The following is a 17915-nucleotide window of genomic DNA, read 5'->3' as shown; positions in this document are numbered from 1 at the left end:
CTGAGGGATCCCCCCCTCCAGTGCATAAATTTTGTGCATCGGGCCTCTAGTTTAGAATAATAAGCACCTCAATAAATGGGAAACAATCCTAGACTTTCCTTATTTGGTTTATACTTTCCTTATTTCTACCTTTTACTGAAGTCTTAAACATCAAAAACTTGGCAAAAACCCTTGGGTTAACATAAGGAATCCAAGTGAAAGAAGTGCTCTCCTTCCATGCTGTGCTTCCATTTCTCCTACCCACCTTAATATGTGCTGATGGGAGTGTCCTGATCACTCTTGCCCAGGGGCCAGACTGTCCTGGAGAATGGATACATTGAAATGCTTAATCTGTTTCATTTGTAGAATCCTCCATGTACTTGGCTTGATAAATTTCCATGTTGATTTTATTCACATCAGAAAGGGTTTCAGTTCTAGTTTTGGAGACACAGGATTCTAAACCATAATTTAAGATTAATAAACATTATGCTCATCAAAGTAGCTTGAGTTTATCCCAAATGGAATCACATATCTGCCCTAATCTGTTAAATAATCATTATTATTTATTTTATCAAGGCACAAGACTCATGATTTGTAAATAAAAAGCACATTGCAAATGGATTTTCTCCTGATCTACTTTTCCCTGCCTTCATTTCCACTTTTAAAATTTTCCACATTGATTTCAAAAACATTCAGTAGAATATTCTCCACCTAGTGCATTCCATAATACACTGTGATGATCAATGAATATTGAAGAGGTACACATCAAAAAGATTGGGTTCGTTTTATTAGTGATTAATGTACTTGACTATTCTGGAAAGGGTAGGCCTCATGGGACCCTGGTATTTTTAAAACTTCTTTAAAACATCAAAAGCATAGGCAATATCTCTAAAATATCAACCACATTGATTCCAGAAATACATTACAAAGCATTCAAGAGATGTGTGATTAATGATTTAAAATCTTTAGCAAAAGATCTTCCATAATGGGTTTTATTTAGCCAATTCTAGGTCACAGCGTTAAAAAAAAATCCTGTTTGTTAAAAGAATTTAATAAAATCAATTGCTTTACAAACTAATAATGAAAATTAAGAACAAAGAAGATCTTCTTGGAATATTATTTTCAGGAGGAATAAGCTGTAGTGTAGAAGAATAGTTAGGCACACAACTCACTTTTTCTTTTTCTTCTAGCAACAAGCATTACATGAAAATTGAACCAGGATCAAACACAGGCATTTTAGGGAAAATGAAAAATGAGTCAAAGAAGGAAAGACACATCGAAAGAACAATGAAGCATTTCTGTTTTTCTTCTATACTAGGAGGAAGTGAGGAAAGCTGAGGGTGGACATCTGCAATGAGCAGGCCAAGGTCACTGTGGCAGTCCCCTTCCCTGACTGTTCATGCAGTTCAGGTTGATAGGTCAGACCAACAGCTGTAGTTGGTTTCAGGGCAGACCAGCTTCAATTCAGGAATCTCCAAAACCTGGAATTTTTCTCCATTTTTTGTTTTCACTTCACTTGCTATTCCATCAGCACCCTTACTTCACTGGTTTTTGCAGTGTTTTTGACAAGAATCTGATTTTTTCCCCTAAAATTATGAATATCTTTTAAATGACACATTTGATTACTGTGAATTCATTTTTTTGTAAATAAGTTTGTCCATGCTACTTCTTTCTAGAAAAAGAAAAGGACTACTAGTTTATTGATATTATTTAATCTTCTTTTCAATCTATGTAAATATCTATTATTAGATACCTCGTGCCCTACTATCTCTACAGATAATTAACTTTATTTATACTTAATGGAATGCATGGTAAGAGTAAAATTATAGGCACAATATGGTGCACAATCATATTTCCAAAAGTATCCTAAAATCTTAACTCAGAAACTTTTATTCCATGAAGGACTATCTTGAATTTTAGCCAAGGCTCTTTGCCCCTGTAGGTTCTCTCTTACAAATTTATAAGATCAATAGCACCACTGCAAAATTCCTGCTATAAAAAACGACTGCACTCCACTAACTAGACATGAATCTAGTTTAAATCTTTGTTTAAAACATGGGTTAAGGTTGTGTTTTTAAATTTTCTGTGGTGAGACAATAGATTCCCTGTTTCCTCAACACTTCTCTGTGAGCAACAACAGAGTGAGGTAAGCTGTGAAGTTGTTGGTAGAGGCACCACAGCTGCAGCAAGAAATGCCATTGGAGTTAAGTCACAAGGAAGCCTACTCGATTAGCTAACTGAGATTTCCTACGGGTAGAGTAAACTTTTCTTCATCTTCAGTAGTCACTGGAAAAGTGACCCACTTCTGATTAGAACAGCAGTTCTCAACCTGTGGGTCGCGACCCCTTAGGGGGTCGAACGACCCTTTCACAGGGGTCGCCTAAGACCATCGGAAAACACATATACAATTACATATTGTTTTTGTGATTAATCACTATGCTTTAATTATGTTTAATTTGTAACAATGAAAATGCATCCTGCATATCAGATATTTACATTATGATTCAGAACAGTAGCAAAATTACAGTTATGAAGTAGCAACAAAAATAATTTTATGGTTGGGGGTCACCACAACATGAGGAACTGTATTAAAGGGTCGCGGCATCAGGAAGGTTGAGAACCACTGGATTAGAAGCTCTCAGTCCTATAGGTTCACCCATCAATGTGATGATGGCATTGTATTCATTCCTATTTTCTCTTTCTGCTTCAGCTTTGTGGAGAGGTGGGGAAAGGATAGAAAGAGCAGCATCCATTTCTGAAAAAAGTGTGGAACTTTGTTACTTCCAAAACCTTAGGTTGTCTAAATAGGCTAAAATCAGCCATTCTCTTCTCCAAGTAATTGACAATAAGAACAAGGCACCATAACTATGCTATTACAATCAAGAGGGAGATTTGTTCTGTTTTCTATTTTACTGGTAAAGGACACATTTAATATACTGTGTCTTTCCACTGGGTTATCCTGGATTATGACTAATCCTAGAAACCTGATTTCATGGATTAATCCTACATATTTTTACTATTAATCAATGCTTAAGTTTACTTATTTTGCTGTAGGGAGAGAAAATTGTGAGAATTAGAGATGAATAACAGATGATCACAGAGAGCGCAAATTTGGTCTAAGATAAAAGTTCTCTGCGGGCCAGAAGGAATTTCTTAAATGCATGTCCGAATGAGGCAGTGCTGCCAACACCCTGGTGGAGAAGCTGAGGTCATCATCAGATTTGAAATAAAGTGGATAGAAAACTGTTTCGGCAATGCAGACAAGTAAGTGGCATTGTGTGGGTGATGGCGCTGTTGGTAAAACATGTCTCCTGATACCCTACATAACAAACAAATTCCCATCTGAGTGTGTACCCACTGTTTTTGACAACTATGCAGTCACAGTTATGGTTGGTGGAGAGCCATATACTCTTGGACTTTTTGATACTGCAGGGCAAGAGGAGTATGACAAATTATGACCGCAGAGTTATCCACAGTTTTCTTTCTAGCCTGTTTTTCAGTGGTCTCTCCATCCTCATGTGAAAACGTGAAAGAAAAATGGGTGCCTGGGATAACTCGCCACTGTTTAAAGACCCCTTTCTTGCTTGTTGGGGCCCAAATTGCTCTCAGAGATGACCCCTCTACTATTGAGAAACTTGCAAGAACAAACAGAAACCTATCACTCCAGCGTATGCTGGAAAGCCAACCGGTGGCCTGAAGGCCGTCAGGTATGTGGAGTGTTCTGCACTCACACAGAGAGGCCTAGAGAATGTAATTCACGAAGCAATACTGATTTCCCTGGAGCCTCCAGAACCAAAGAAGAGCCACAGGTGTGTGCTGCTATGAACATCTCTCCGGAGCCCTTTCTGCAAGGCTGGTATCAGCAATGTACTAAAAGCAGTGTTTAAATCGAACTAAGAATTAAAAATTAAATTTTGTCTTTGCAATAATGAAAAAAAATCCATGTCAGAGAATGATGGAGTTTTCCCTTCTCAGCTAGTTTCCATTTAATATCTTCTCACTTGGTCTCAGATATTCAAGGATGAAACCACATCGAGCACTTCCTAGGAATGTGGGAACAAGAAATATATTTCACTTGAGGAACAAGCAAGTTAACACTGGAAAATAAAGCAACAATTTAAGCCTTACTGAATCTGGTCCCTAAGTGACTTACTCGATCTTTCCTGGTTATCCTTCTTTTTGATGAATATGAATGTTCAGGAGGTAGTATGCCATCTTGATTTACTCTCTCAAAGATCAAGGATACATAGTGGTATTGGTGACTCTTGGGATGTTTATTTTATGGCTCTTGGCTCTAGTCTTTTTCTTATATAATTAGTATCTAAGAGAATAGTACACAGAAAAAGTCACAAACATAAAAAAAACAACAACTATGCTCTGCTTATCAAGAACTGTACTTCCCAAAATAATGTTAAGAAATTCTAGTAACTAGACCACCAACTTACACCATACACAAGAATAAACTCAAAATGGATAAAGGACTTAAATGTACGACAGGAAACCATAAAAATTCTAGAAGAATACAAAGGCAACAAAATCTCAGACATATGCCAAAGGAATTTCTTCACTGATACAGCTCCTAGGGCAGTTGAAACTAAAGAGAAAATGAACAAATGGGACTACATAAAAATAAAAAGCTTCTGCACAGCAAAAGAAACCATCAACAAAACAACAAGAAAACCCACTTCGTGGGAAAACATATTTGCCAACGTCATATCTGATAAGGGCTTAATCTCCAAAATTTACAGGGAACTCATACAACTTAACAAAAAGAAGATAAACAATCCAATCAAAAAATGGGCAAAGGATCTAAATAGACACCTTTCAAAAGAGGACATTCAGAAAGCCAAGAGACATATGAAAACATGCTCAAAGTCACTAATCATCAGAGAGATGCAAATCAAAAAAACAATGAGGTACCATCTCACACCTGTCAGAATGGCCATCATCCACAAATCAACAAACGACAAGTGCTGGAGAGGATGTGGAGAAAAAGGAACACTTGTGCACTGCTGGTGGGAATGCAGACTGGTGCAGCCACTATGGAAAACAGTACAGAGTTTCCTCAAAAAATTGGAAATGGAACTCCCATTTGACCCTGTGATCCCACTTCTAGGAATATATCCCAAGAAACCAGAAACACCAATCAGAAAGGATATATGCACCCCTATGCTCATAGCAGCACAATTCACCATAGCTAAGATCTGGAAACAGCCTAAGTGCCCATCAGTAGATGAATGGATTAGAAAACTGTGGTACATCTACACGATGGAATACTATGCTGCTGTAAAAAAGAAGGAACTCTTACCATTTGCAACAGCATGGATGGAACTGGAGAGCATTATGCTAAGTGAAACAAGCCAGTCAGTGAAGGAAAAATACCACATGATCTCACTCATTCATGGATAATAAAGACCATTACAACCTTTTGAACAATAATAGATACAGAGGCAGAGCTGCCTCAAACTGATTGTCAAACTGCAGTGGGAAGGCCAGGGAGGGTTGGGGGACAGGAGGGAGGGGAGTAAGAGATCAACCGAAAGACTTGTATGCATCCATATAAGCATAACTAATGGACATAAGACACTGGGGGGTAAGGGAGGGCAGGGGTTTGTCAAGGGCGGGGGGGAAAAAAAGGACACTTATGTAATACCCTTTGTAATACTTTTAGTGAAAAAAAAAAAAGAAATTCTAGTAAGTATACCTTGCAAAAAGGTTTGCTCCAGCTCAACCATTTTTCAAATTATTAAACAAGCTAAACAGTTTTTTATCCTCTTATAGATTTTGACCAAGGAAAACTTTGTTTCAACAATATAAATTGTTAGTCTCTCATACTTGACAGTTTTGAAGTAGTATATGGACATAGAAATCCTGAAGGCACAAAATACCTAAGCCAGAGTATAGCTCTGACTTCTGAAACATGAACATGGCACAAGAGCCTTCCTACTGTATAAGGAAGCGTTCATGTCCAGAGCTGAGTGATTTCTGTAGCTGCATCTTCTGCTGGCTGCCCCCAAGTGCTGAACTACTTCATTCTTTGTAATTTTTTCTTTCCATAACCTTCTTCACTATCCCACTGAAAAAAAGTGATACCAATCATTTTAAAAACTGGGAATTTGGAAGCCTCTAGCATCACATTTGTAGCCGCACTCTGGGAATTCACAGAGCAAAGTCACTTAACATCCCCATGACAAAAATTAAACTTAGATCTCACGGGAGAGATTGACTGTCTTAGATGTTTATCTTCTCCTCCCAACCAACATGTTATCAGTGCCGTTCTCCTAACAGTTGTTAGGGGGCTCTGCGGAGTGAGGGGGAGCAAAAAGGGGGATGCTGACATAATCCTCTACAATATTAACATTTAATACTACAGTTAAGATGTGATAAACGCCTTTTATCACAACGCCTTTTTCTTTACTTCAGTTTCATTGTAAAGTAGTGATAATAATACATGTCTCATGGGGTTTCTTGAGGATTAAAAAAAATGTGTATCACCAGAAAAAAACCACACATTTATGGTTAATTAATCTATAAGGAAGGAGGCAAGACTATACAATAGAAAAAAAGCCTCTTGAATAAAAGTTTTTGGGAAAACTGGACAGCCACATGCAAATTAATGAAACCAGGCCACTGTCTTACACTATACACAAATATTAACTCAAAATGGGTTAAAGTCTTGAACATAAGATTTGAAACCATAAAATTCCAAGAAGAAAGCATAAGCTTAAGTAAGCTCCCTGGCATCAGTCTTGCCAATGATTTTTTGGATCTGATTCCAAAAGCAAAGGCAACAAAAGTAAAAATAAACAAATGGGATTAAATCAAACTTAAAAATCTTCTGCAAAGCAGAGGAAATTACCAACAGAATGAAGAGGCAACCTACTGAATAGGATAAAAATATTTGGAAATCATATATCCAATAGGGGGTTAATACCCAAAATATATAAAGAACTCATACAACTCAATTACAAAAAAAAATCCAATTAAAAGATGAATAGAGTACCTGAATAGCCATTTTTCTAAAGAAGACCTGTAGATGGCCAATAAGAATAAGAAAAGATGTTTAATATCAATAATCATAAGGGAAATGTAAATTAAAACCACAATGAAATATCACTTCATACCTGTTATAATGGCTATCATCAAAAAGACAAGAAAAATAATAAATGATGGTAAGGATGTGAAGAAAAGGGAACTCTTGTGCACTGTTGGTGGGATTGTAAATTGGTGCAGTCACTATGGAAAACAGTATAGCGTTTCTTCAAGAAGAAACAAAAAAATAAATTACGAAATGATCCAGCAATTCCACTTCAGGTGTTTATGCAAAGAAATTGAAAGCAACAATTCAAAGAGATGTTCATTGCAGCATTATTTACAATAGCCAAGATATGGAAACAATGTAAGGGCCTATCGATGACTGAATGGATAAAGAAGATGTGGAATCTAATGGAATATTACTCAGCCATAAAAAATGGAATCTTGCCATTTGTGACAACATGGATGAACCTTGAATACATTATGCTAAGTGAAATAAGACAAAGACAAATACAACGATTTCATGTATTTGTAAAATCAAAAACAAATAAAAACATAAAAAAACAAACTCATAGATATAGAGAACAGATTGGTGGTTGCTAGAGGTGGAGGCAGGGGCATGAAATCTGTGAAGGGAATCAAAAGGTCTAAACTTACAATTATAAAATAAATAAGTCATGGAGATATAATGTACAGCACACTAGCTATAGTTAGCAACATGGCACTGTTATTTGAAAAGTAACATTTTAAAGTTACTAAGAGAGTAAATCTTAAAAATTCTTATTACAATAAAAAAAAATTTGTAACTGTGTATGGTGACAAATTGTAGCTAGACATGTTGTGGTGATCATTTTGCAATGTATACAAGTATTAAATCACTATCTTGAGCACCAGAAACTAATATAGTGTTATATGTGAACTGCCCCCCTAATTGATTCATTTAATTAATTATTAAGAACTGTATTACATTAATTTAAAATTTTTACATAGTAAGGACAGATACAGAGAAAGGGTATAGTTCTATATTTGTTTTTCGCCCTCCACGTTTTCCCCAGTGAAGGTGTATTAAATTTGAGGCAATTAGATAAATAAAACTAAGAATACTTACCACCGCCATCCCCTAACTCCCAAAAAAGAAATGTGCATAAAGCACAATGACTGGAACAGAGTCTACTCATAAATGTATTTTTCACCCTTCTACCCTAAACACACACACATTCCCCTTTTCCCAGCTGGCCCCTTGTAACTGGCATAGAAGTGTATAAAAATTAATCATGTCAAGTGCTTTTATAAAATTTCTTAAAGCCAATTATCAACTGAAAATAAATATTTGTTAAGTGTAATACATCCCCCCTGAATATTTACTTACTAAACATATTTATAATGCAGATATTTCTGGGAGGAAATAATGTGAGTTTTTGGCATAGATATACTAAATATAAAATCCTTTAATAACTTTTAATTAACATTAGACAAATAAAATTCTTATAATGATTCCAAATGTCCAGCCCTGAAAATTAGGTAATTCATGTGGCTCTTTAATTCTGCCACCATATTTAAATACTTTTCATGGCAGCCGTGTAGCCTGGGGCTTCAGACAGTTGTGTTTTAATCCTTTCTCTATGCTTTTATCTAACAGCTTCACCAAACTATAGATCTTGTCTACTTGAATGACACACTAATATAATGGAATAATAATATCAAATAAAGATAAAATTAGATCATTGGTAAGCTTATTCATCTTAAATTCCAAGCAAGAGCATCGGATTTTCACAACTTGATAAAGAAGCCTACTCATGGTCAAGTCCAGTTAGTCTCAATCCTGGTAGTGATAGAAGGAGGCTCAGCAACCTCAGAGCAGGGAGTATGGTTTATAAATTGCTCCGACTCATCAGAAATGATCCACTACAGATAAGACCATGAAGAGCTTTGTTCATCATGCTAAGTAGTTTGGACCTAATTTTGAAGGCAATGACGAATGACAATAAATGGAAAGCAAGTAGGTAAAATAGGCATAATTATTTTTTTAGGAAGAAAACTTTACATTCAATGTGAATGGTCAAAGTGGTGACACTCTGGCAAACAAAGTATTGGGGATAAAACAAGCCAGGCAGCTGTAGATCAGGTAAAACATGGCGATACTTAACCAGCAGCGGCCAGAGCAAAGAACAGCAAAATTAAGAAGCTTACATGTTGGAACTCAACAGCCACCTACCATCTCTTAGTCATCATAAATAGACTAGAGGCCCAGCACACAAAATCGTGCATGGGTAGGGTTAGCCTGCAATCAGGGCCATCTTCTGCCCGCTCACCAGTCCCCAGTCCGACCCCACCGCCGCTCACCCCACTTCCCCATGGTTCCCTGTTCACCATGATCAGAGCCTGCGGGTGCGGGGGAGGGACCAAGAGGTCTGCCTTCCGCCCACTCGCCAGTCCCCAGTCCCTCCCCACCGCCATCCTGGTTCCCCCATGGTTCCCTGTTGGCCATCCAGCAACTGAAGCCTGCGGGCTGGGGGAGGGACTGAGAGGTGGTCAATGCACCTCACAGCGACTGGTCGATCAGTTGTTCCAGTTGTTACACCGTTATGGTCACTGGCCTTTTATTATATAGGATGTGTCAGATAAGTGGAGGTTGAACCACAGACTTTTTCTCAGGTGGCATTGGTCATTACAAATTTAATAATGACTGTCTTACCTGCTTGCAAAATTTACTCGGAATTACAATTGAAATGTTGAATTTCAGGGCATGGTAACAATCTTGTAAATGATTACTGGTAATGCTTATGAGAGTTGAATTCCAAGAGCAATGTTGTAATATAATGGTAGATCATCTTCCATTCTTGAAATATGCAGACATTTTTCTTCTGAAGCTAAAGACAGTAAAATCATTCTTTCTCCATCATGCTTACTCCCCACAAATCAGGATTATGGAAAGTTTCTAAATACACATACAGGTGAGTGACAGCAATGTCAGCCTCTAGGCTAAGTGGTTGATGTTACTTCATTAGGCCAGAGTGAATTGCTGTCTCAATTCTGGATTGAATCACAAGCCATGATAAGTTCTCCTGATACATAAAGGCAAGCTGGTCCAAAATATATTTCTATTTTAGATGAACATAAACTGCAGTGGGCTTAAATAAGTATAGCACCAACAATCTTATGTTCACAGGCATGGAGGATGGGCTAACACAGGGGTGGGCAAACTTTTTGACTCGAGGGCCACAATGGGTTCTTAAACTGGACCGGAGGGCCGGAACAAAAGCATGGATGGAGTGTTTGTGTGAACTAATATAAATTCAAAGTAAACATCATTACATAAAAGGGTACGGTCTTTTTTTTTTTTTAGTTTTATTCATTTCAAACGGGCCGGATCCGGCCCGCGGGCCGTAGTTTGCCCACGGCTGGAACATGTTTAGGGAAACATCTTTAGAGACAAAGGCCAGTTGTTACCACTTTCTTATAGCACAAAACCACAGCCACCACATAAATCCAAGCTCCTTTACACTCAAGGCCTCGGCACATGGGGTTCTTGATCATCACAAGTTTCTGATTATTACACTTAGTTATGGCTGGGAGGTGCATACCACAAATCAAAAGAGAATAAGCTAAGGAGCCATAGATCAATCTGAAGAATTCAATCTCTTGGGAAATGCCATTATTTCTTGAGGCATCATTAAAAGCGTCACTAATGGACGATTTTAATATCTGCCTAACCATAACTTGGAAAGCAGATCCCTACGCAGTGCTTCTAATTTTAGATCCTCTCATTCTTAGTATATTTTTGAACTCTGTTTTGCATTTTCCTCTGAGACTTGCTGTGAGGAAACCTTTAATCTTATAAAACCAAAATCATAAAGTGATGACAAATTGTCATAATCTTCAGGAGACTATATCCTGTTGCTGTTTTCAACTCTTCTAATAATTCAAGTTTTATAAATTAGTGTATTTGGCACTGAGATTTCACAATGATGTATTTAAAGTGACTACTTAAAACATTTCTTATCTGTGTTTATGCTTGCTTTTGTTAGTCTCCCAGTAACCAATGATATATGACTCCTAAAAGGGAGAGGAACTTTCCTGGGTAGAATTGTATTTTTAAAAAGCACAGCCTGGGCTTTTGCTCCTGTAGTTTTTTTTTTTCCCCTTACCTTACAAATGCCATTTATTTGGACTTGCGTAAAAGACCTTTTATTTTTAATGTCCATAGAAAGATATTTTGTGTTCAAGCATTTTTATTTAGTTTTGGCCCACTTATTCTCTACTTTCATTCTAATTGTTTTTAATAAAGTCCACACTAGTAATTCACTAGTCCCAAAAGTATTAGTATTATATTTTCTTTGGAAATTGAGAAAGTTTCAGTACCCCTTGGGAAAGCCAACAACTGACTAAAGATTTATTTTATTAGAGTAGAAAATTATTTTAAGACCAACTGGACTCAAACAAAAGTGGAAAATGAAGACATCAACAAAAATTATAAACATTGGAAGTGTAGGAAGGAAAATGTAAAGTTTATCCAAATAGCTTTATACTTTTTTGTGCCCAGCCAGCTCAGCCAAGGGCTCCACAAGCCTGAGGGAGGACAGTGAAGGATGAAGAAAAGACAGACAAAGAGAATAAGCTGGGTCTAGGTGGATCTTCTTGTGCCTGGCTGAGGCCACAGAGAGAGATCCAGGGACAAGCTGAGCCTTTATTTTATAGTCAGAGGTAAACAAGGTAGTGGTCACCATAGTTACAGTGTTCTTGTGAGTTTCACTTGTTTTGGCAGCACTTGCTGCATCTCCCTCAGCCCATTAGCTACCCAGATAAGATCTAGAGAGCCTCATAAGGTCAAGCCTAATTATGCTAAGAGGACTGTGCCCTCTAAGCTGGGACTTGTTTGTGGCTTTGCCAACAGGTCAGTCCCAGGCTTAACCCTATAGCCGCTCCCTACACTTTTTCTTTTTTTTCAAGGAAAGGGGTCTTTTGGTTATAATTACAAAATGTAAGTAATATTTTCAGACTACTATTGGAATTTTGCCTGCTCACATGACAAAAATCCTTTTGACACTAGTAAGAGATTTGCAACCAGTTAAACTGTGGCCTCACTTATGTCTGCTTTGTCTTTTTGTATATGATTTTCACTGTCAATCTGTATCATCCCATGTTCATTCATCCCCTTTCTGCAAGGCTCTTACATTTTTTCAGGACCAATTTGCTTGGGACTTGGGGGATTTAGGGGGGGTGAGAGAGTATTTAGAAAAAAATAAGTTGCCTGTACTGAAATAGTGATACAATACTGTATTGTCAAAAAGCTTTATGGTTCTTTGTATGTTTCATATTATGCCATCTGTGGCTGGTCAGCCTAGTTAAGTAGGCCAGTGTTTCTCAAAGTGTGTTCCTCAGACCAGCCTTGCCTGAGACCTTCCTCTGGAGCCTCAATAGAAATGTAAATTATCTGGGCCTACCCAGGACCTACTGAATCAGTCACTGGGTTGGGGCCCTGCAATCTGACTTAGCAAGCCTTCCATGTAAAAGTGTTGTATGCTGATGTTTAAGAACCACTGGATAACAAACCTGAATAGGCTTAATCCTTGTATAGGCCAGTTACTATAACTTTACCTTAATGGCACTGTCTGTACTCTTCCTGTGGGCTAAATTGTGCCTTTCCAAAATGCTTATGTTTAAGTCATAACCCCCAGTTTCTCAGAAAGTGACTGAATTTAGAGATAGGATTATTAAAGAGGTAACTGAGGTTAAATGAGGTCACTAGAGCGGCTTTAATCCAATATGACTAGTGTCCTTGTTTAAAGAGGAAATTAGATACAGACAAAAGGCCATGGGAAGAGACAGCCATCTATTATACAAGGAGATCGGACTCAGAAAAAAATCAACCGTCCTGACACCTTGATCTCAGACTTCTAACCTCCAGAATTGTGAGGAAATAAACCCCTGTTGTTTAAGCCACTCAGTCTGTACTACTCTGTTATAGCAGCCCTGGAAAACTAATACACCTTCTAATTAATTCACTTAACCATCTGGAAACTGTTGTTGGTCACAGAAGGCATATAGGAAAAAAGAAAAAAATAGCATTGCCTAACAGTACGTTCTTTACTAGAAACATAATTCAAAGGCCATGTCTTGATGATACCGATGTGATAAACTTATGAATAACTGGAAAGTAGCATAGGGAAGGGCAAGTATTAGCGGCATGCCCAGTGAAGTCTGGGTGATGTAGGAAAGGAACTTGCCTCAGTCACATCTGGGAACAGGTCATGGGCCAGAGTAGGCGTGGCCACTGAAAGCACAGAAATATTTGGGATACTTAAGCTCCTAAATAAAGGAGTCCCCTCTCTTGCCTTGCGGTCCATGTGGGACTCTTAGGACTCTTGTTGCAGCGGGTGTGCTCTCTTGGCTCCCCTGAATTTGTGCACGTGGCCCACAGACATGTGGGCCCAACAGATGACGGAGTGATGGACTTAACTAGCTTGAGGCTACACCAGACCAAGCTCTGCCATGGAATGGAAACTGGACACTGGCTTTGCTTCTTGCTCTGCTGAGTCCCCTGCTGCACCTCTTCTAGGAGTGGATTAAGGGAAATGGGACTTTAGAACTGAGGGATGTAATTCCACGCATACAAAGCTTTCTACCCCCTCTCATCCTCCCATGGGGGCCTCCAGAAATGCTTATTCCAGTGGCAAAAAGTGTGTTTAAACAAGAAATAAAACAATGAATTCATAAAAGATTAATTTTGCGCCCAAGTAAAAATACTTGTATGGTGAAAGACCCCTTCAATGCAGAAGAAAATGGTACCCTGAAAGAAAAGTATTTGTAACATATATAAAAAATTAAGTGTGAATAACAACTTTAGACTAAATTGTGCCCCCCCCCCACACACACACAGTGTATATGTTTAAGGTATAAGGATGTGCATATACTCCACAATGTGATGGTATTGGGAAACGGGACATTTGGGAGGTGATTAGGTTTAGATAAGGTCATGAGGACAGGATCTTCATGATGGAATCAGTGCCTTAGAAGAAGAAACAACTCTCTCTCACTCCCTGCAACATAAAAATACAGCAAGAAGATGGCTAGGAAGAGGGCCCTCACCAAGTACCTAATCTTAGACCTAACCTCCGGAAATGTAAGAAATAAAGTTCTGTTATTTACTAGTAAGCCACCTAGTCTATGGTATTTTGCTATAGCAGCCCAAGCTAAATGTAATATTGTGATTCATCTGTCATATATATTGGGTCATTAAGATAACCAAAATATATTTCTCATACATATTTGGTCTTCCTCCAAAATTCCTGACTCACAGGTTCCAAATTCCTTGGGCTTTCATAAGTGTTGAGAGTTATAACGGTATCTTTTGCTAATGGAGAAACCATTGGTATTAGAGGGTTGGAACTTTCAGTCCCACCCCCACATCTTCAGGGTGGGGAGAGTAGCCAGAGATGGAGTTCAATCACTGGTGATCGGTAATTTAATCAACCATGCCTAGGTAATGAAACCTCCATAAAAACCCAAAAGGATGAGGTTCAGAGAACCTCGGGGTTGATAGACACATGCAGGTGCATGGAGTGGTGAGCCCAGAGAGAAGGGAAGAGAATCTCTGCAACCCCTTCCTATGAACCTTGCCTTTTGCATCTCCTCCATCTGGTGGTTACTGAGTTATATTCTTTTACAATAAACCAGCAATCTTGTTCTGCAAGTTTTTCCAGCAAATTAATTGAATATAAGGAAGGAGTTGTGGGAATCTCAGATTTATAGCCAGTACAGATAACAACCTGGACTTTCGATTGGCATTCTAAGTTGGGGGATCATTGGAACCTCCATCTATAGCCAGTTAGTCAGATGTAGAAGTAAGAGCAGCTGGCATCTGAAAAGCTGGGAGACCAGGGAGAAGAAACAGTCCCGGAAGACTGAACAATTAACCTATGGAATCTGATGCAGGGTGTCCAAGAATTGTTTATTGGTATAGGGGGACCCCCTCTCCCCTACACACACACACACACACACACACACGCACACTGGAATTGGGTCCAGGAACCCGAAAAGACTGAGATAATATCCTTAATATGCCCAGTATTCCCGTAAGTCAGTAAAAAAAAATTAACATATTAAGAATGGATAAAGGTCAGGAACAGGAAATATGCAGAAGAAGGGCAAATGACTAACAAAAGTATGAAAAGAAGCTCAACTTCATTAGCAATGTGAAATACAAGTAACATAACAACAAATGACGTAAATATGATTTATTTTTTCCAATCAGATCAGTGACAATGAAAAGATTACGGAAATACACAGTGGGTGATGTCAGGAATAGGGCGTTTTCTCTTAGAAGAGAATGGGAGCGCACATTGCACAATTTAGCAGCACATATCAACAATGAAAATGAGCATACCTTAACTCCTCCCTCCCCCTCCAATTCCACAAAACACATACATGAAAAGACGCTGTCAGGACGTTCATCTTGTTCATCTTGAAATGGCATTCTTTGGGAACAAATACCATTATTTTTTTTTTATATATATATATATTTTTTTACAGAGAGGAAGGGAGAGGGATAGAGAGTCAGAAACATTGATGAGAGAGAAACATCAACCAGCTGCCTCCTGCACACCCCCCACTGGGGGTGTGCCCGCAACCAAGGTACATGCCCTTGACCGGAATCGAACCTGGGACCTTTCAGTCAGCAGGCCGACGCTCTATCCACTGAGCCAAACCGGTTATGGCAAATACCATTATTTGAAAGCAGCAAGTAACTAGAAACCAAAGCAACTCTCCTTCAAAGAAAGTTGTCCAAGTATGTAATACTATTCAGCTGTTGAAAAGGATATTCTGTATGAATTGACAGGAACTAAAAACGTGCAGAACACAACAGCACATCTAGTATGATCTTTGTTTTTAAACTAAAATTATATTGGTGTGTAGTAGTGTGTAGTATTGCCTCATTTAATGTGGGAAAGTTCACATGATGACAACAGAGTATTTTTTCAAGTTTTATTGAATGTTTTGGGTAACACTGGAGGTATTTTGTTAATTTGGATTTTACCAATCAAATACTGAAATTAATTCAAATTAAATTAAATATGAAACACGAAGACTGAATGTATATCCTTTTATAAGTAGAAATGTAAAATATACTCCAAATCCAAAATGTATTTCTCTTAGATTTCAATAATTCTGCCTTCAGTTTTTTAAGAATAAGATGTATGCCAAATGGTATTTTCACTATTCTTTCATAAACTATCTAGATTAACTAAATAATATACTTTAGCAAGTATGAGATTGCTTGATAACATCAAGATCTTCAGGCTACATTCTCATAATTGCATGTCATATCTTTTTCATATTACTTTTAGTTGCTATTCTTGCAGAAATTCAATATGACATGCAGAAATTCTTTGCAGTAACTCTCTGTGGAAACTTAAACAGAACACTTGATACATAAACTTACAGCTCCAGATTAGCAAGATCTAATTTTAGCCAAGATTCTGATTTACTTCCTTTACTGTCATGATTTGGTTCGAAACGAAGGGGCTGTTCTCACTTGGAGAATAAGAGGGGGAAAGTAGTTTAATCTTGTTCCGGTGCTCTTAAAGTCCTCAGGTTTTCTGACAGTTTACTTGACTTCAGTGGCATGGGGTATATCAAGGTACACATATTTCTATCACAAGGAAACTGAAAGTGCAAAGACAAAATTATATTTCAAACATCTTTATTTATTAGAAAGGCAACAATTTCAGACAATACTGCAACTAGGCAATGCATGGGCATTATATAGGAATGTTTCACTTCTCTCTCATTTTTAAGAACCAAGTTGTTCACTCTTTATTTTATAGTGGTTTTTTATCATCTAAAATGTCTATTAATTGCAAACAGCATAGAAGGCATGTACGTAGCATTCATTCTGCCTTTTCTTTATAGACTAGAGGCCCAGTGCACGAAATTCGTGCACAGGGGGTCCCCTCAGTCCAGCCTGCACCATCTCTAATCAGGACCCCTTAGGATCAGGCCTAAACCGGCAGTCAGACATCCCTTCCACAATTCAGGACCACTGGCTCCTAACTGTTCACCTGCCTGCCTGCCTAATTGCCTCTAACTGCCCCCCCCCAGCCGGCCTGGTCACCTCCAACTGTCCCCCTGCCGGCCTGGTCATCCCACACAGCCTGCTTTTCAGTCATTTGGTCACCCCTCACTGCCCTCCCCCACTGACAGCCTGGTTGCTCCACGCAGCCCACTGCTCAGTCATTTGGTCATCCCACACTAACCCCCCTGCCGGCCTGGTAGCCCCACACAGCCTGTTCAGTCGTCCGTTCAGTTGTTTCGGTTGCGACAGTCGCTTGGGCTTTTATATAGATAGATACTTAAGAGGAATGAGTCCTAAAGGTTTTCATCCAATGATGCTCCTAAATAATAACAAATTTTAAAAAGACAAACACATGTGGTTCCAGTTTGAACTATATTAGGAAGGCATGAATGGAAAAAAAAATTTTACCCAACATAGAAATCAGTGCTGTCCACCAATTATTTTCAGCTCTTCTCCTGGGCATGTCATATTGCATTTCCCTGTCCCCCTTGAAGTGGGTAGGGCCATATCACTTGCTTTGGCTAGAGAAGTGTGAGCAAAAGTAATATGCGTTCCCTCCAGGTGGAAGCTCTATGAGCCAGGGCATGATGCACCATGCCGCCTTGTCCCCTGTAGCATGGCAAACGGCTACCTATACTGTGGCAGCTGCTTTGTCTCCTGAGGTCTCTGAGGGATTACAATGAGCAGAGTTCCCGTAGGTAAGATACAAACATGTGTGGATTTATGGCACTGAGACTTTGGGGGTGTTATCACAAATATATCTTAGCTATCCTGATACTTCTAGGTCACTGTGTTATGGAAATGACCAGATTCCCATTATAAGTAT

The 17915-nt window shown here is 38.5% G+C and overlaps 1 pseudogene; it reads left to right on the top strand.

Moving 5' to 3' along the window:
- Positions 1-3233: 3233 nt before the first annotated feature.
- Positions 3234-3804, top strand: LOC102434150 (annotated as a pseudogene).
- The last annotated feature ends 14111 nt before the right edge of the window (positions 3805-17915 follow it).

The sequence above is a fragment of the Myotis lucifugus genome, unplaced genomic scaffold (genome assembly GCF_000147115.1).
Source record: "Myotis lucifugus unplaced genomic scaffold, Myoluc2.0 scaffold_25, whole genome shotgun sequence".
NCBI classification, from domain to species: domain Eukaryota; kingdom Metazoa; phylum Chordata; class Mammalia; order Chiroptera; family Vespertilionidae; genus Myotis; species Myotis lucifugus.
Note: the sequence above shows the minus strand (reverse complement) of the source record. Positions and strands in the feature narration are given on the sequence as shown.